This window comes from Sminthopsis crassicaudata, chromosome 5 (genome assembly GCF_048593235.1).
Source record: "Sminthopsis crassicaudata isolate SCR6 chromosome 5, ASM4859323v1, whole genome shotgun sequence".
Taxonomy (NCBI): Eukaryota; Metazoa; Chordata; class Mammalia; order Dasyuromorphia; family Dasyuridae; genus Sminthopsis; species Sminthopsis crassicaudata.
The window spans coordinates 312,626,989-312,630,308 of NC_133621.1; positions in this window are offsets into that span (position 1 = coordinate 312,626,989).

Genomic DNA, 3,320 nt, shown 5'->3' on the forward strand with positions numbered 1-3,320 from the left:
CACATTGGAGTACAACAAACAGTACTCTCTCCTTAGGGAGCCTGTAGGAGGTGGAGTGGAGGAAACTACACGGGTCTGTCTAAGGGTGACGCACGATCAAAGTCTGCCTCTCCCGATCTCGAACTCTGGGGGGGAGGGGTGTTGATAATTAAACAGGTAAGGATGACACAAGGTCAACAAGTATTGATTCAAGTGCTTAATAAATGACAACTTGACTCAGATCCAAGAATCTGAGCCAGTGCCTTGGACCCTATTGAGAAACGAAGATTTGGGAAACTATTTACCAACAACCCAGTTTGTGTAATGACCAAGAGGAAAGATTTTATAAACCTGACCACGGGCCATAGTGTTGAGCCAAGCAGGCCACTGGGAGCTGACCCTAGCTGCACGTGAAATCCCATCCATCAGGACTGTCAGAGAGGGCTCAGGAGGGACTATCAGATCTCAGAGATTAACTCCTCGGGTAAGGGACAACTTCTCCGAGGAATACAAAACCAGGGATGAACTCGGAGTCTGGGCAACAAGGTTAAAGTCACCTGGCAGCCCGAACGGCATAAGCCTCAGAGGTCAGTTTCACGTCCAGGGAGCGCAGCTGATGAAGCTTCCCAACAGCTGCTGGTTGTTTTTCCACAAAGGGAGAGGAAATAATGACATGGTTCTCTACCTGTCTGTCCCCTGTAGGGGAAAGGGTGGTGCTGAAGGCAGCCTGAATCGGGTAGAAAGGAAGGCCCAAGGCTGAGATCCGGCTCTGCCACCCACAACTAGGTGACCATGGGCAAGCCGCTCCCACATCCTGGGCCTTTTTCTCCCATGTAGAACGGGAATGACACCTACCCTGCTTCACTCCCAGGGCAGCCATGAGTGGGGCTCGTTCTGCCTCGTATCCGTGTTCCATTGGACTTCAGCTTGGTCTGTGTCATCATTCATTGTTGTGATCCATTAGCCTAAGGCCAATTACGGACATCTTGGTGTCCAGAACCAAACTGGGTGTCTGACCATAGAAACACTTCACAGAATTCCAAGAAAATGAGCTAAGAAATTCAGATATTAACTTCAGCAAAGTTTTAGGATATAAAATATGCCCATAGAAATTGTCCTCCTGTATTCTATCAACAAAACCAAGAAATTCCTTTTAAAATTTCTACAAGTATGAAGTATTTGGGAATCTATTGTTCAAGACCCACACAGGAACTATAAGAAACACTATAAAACTAAAGGTAAATCAAAATAGTTTGTTCTTATGTCTGACTCATGACCTCAGATTCCACAGTAAGCCAGGCCCTTCTCTCCTCAAGTCTGTCCAAGCTCGTGTTTCCGTAACACACTCATCTTATCTTCTGCCATCCCCTTATTCTTTTGCCTTCAATCTTTTCCAGAATCAGGGTCTTTCCCGATGAGTCCCATCTTCCCACTATCTGGCTAAACTTTTAGCTTCCGTTTCAGCAAATATTGACTGATTTGATCTCCTTGCGGTCCAGAGGATTCTTCAAAGTCTTCACAATTCAAAAGCATCAATTCTGCAGCATTCAAAAAATTTTATAGTCCAACTCTGAGTTATATATTGTTATTGGAAAAACGATAGCTTTGATTGTATGGACCTTTTTTGGCAAAAGGGAAAACCCTGTACCTAATACACATACCTATTCCTTTTGTTTTAATTTTTGTAAGGTCTCAGGGGGAGTTTGGGTCAGAGAAAGGGAGCCCCAGGTCCCAGATATTTTTCCAGAAGCCCACATTGACAAAAGCAAACCTTGGACCAAACAGACAAACCTGCTTTTTTTCTGTTTGGGTCCCAGGAAGCAAAACAACAGACATGGGGGAGGGGGTGGGCTGTATGTGTTTTGAAAAATGGGACCTCCCAAGCTTTCTCCAAAGGTAATAGATTTTTCCGAATTTATGGGTCCAGCAATTAGCTTTCCTTCCAAGGAGCAAATATCTTTTAATTTCATGGCTGCAGTCACTGACTACAGTGATCTTTGAACCCAAGGATATATATAAAATCTGACACTGCTTCCATTTCTTTTCCTTTCTGTTTGCCTGGAAGTAATCAGCCTGGTTGCCAAAATTTTTTAAGGTTTGAGGGAATTTTGACTTTTCATGTTAAGCTGCAAACAAGCTTTTATACTTTGCTTTTTCACTCTTAAGAGGCTCCATTTCCTCTTCACTTTCTGCTTTCAGAATGGTGTCATCTGCACATCTGAGATTGTTGCTATTTCTACTGGCAATCTTAATTTCAGCTTTTGATTCATCCGTCCAGGCGTTTTTCATGATGTACTCAGCATACAAGTTAAATGAATAAGGTGACAATATGCAGCATTGCTGTAATCCTTTTCCAGTCTCTAACCACACATCACACAAAGTAAAGGAAAAGGGAATAAATATTTGTGTGTTTTAAAAAATGTTTTGTTTGCGAATGGTTGTGTACTCAGTGCAGCCTCTGAATCTCAGAAACAACAAAGTAGAACTCTGTTGCTTGTGCTAATTTTGAACAAATAACACCAAGAAAACAGATGTTCCACCAGCCAGCGCCATGTTATCCATATATGGAACCATTGGTTGCAGCAAATGGTTTAGTTTTGAATGCTGTGGGTAAGTTTACTTACTTTAGCAGTATACTTTCTAGTGATGTCCACACAGTTGATGAGGTTGATGTGTGCATTGCCAGAGCTAGCTCAGTGTTGGGGAATCTCCAAAGGGAAGCGTGGGAGAAGAGATGTACCAAACTGAAGGTCTACACAGAGTCATTGCTGTATGCTTGTGAAACCTGGACAATGCACCAGCACCATGCCAGGATTCTAAATTGCTTCCATTTGAATTATCTTAGCAAAGTCCGAAGATCACCTGGCAGGATAAAATACCAGACGCTGAGGTCCTTTCTTGAGCTGATGTGCCAAACAACCAAACTCCATGGCAGAGAGGGCAAATTTAATGAGCTTTCCATGTTGTTCAAATGCCAAACATTTTGCCTTTAAAATACTGTTGTAAGGGCAGCTAGGTGGCACAGTGTGTAGAGCCTTGAAGTCAGGAGGACCTGAGTTCAAATCTGATCTCAGATACTTAACACTTCCTGGGCAAGTCATTTAACCCCAATTACCTCAGCAATAATAATAATAATAATAATAATAATAATAATAATGTTGTATGGTAAACTCACAGAAGCCAAGTCTTCATGTGGAAGTCAAAAGAAGCAACACAAGGACACTCTCAAGGTCTCTCTGAAGAACTTTAAAATTGATTGCATGACATGGGAGACATTAGCCCAGACTGCCATGCATGGTGTGCCCTCATCACAGAAGGTGCTGTGTTATATGAACAAAGCA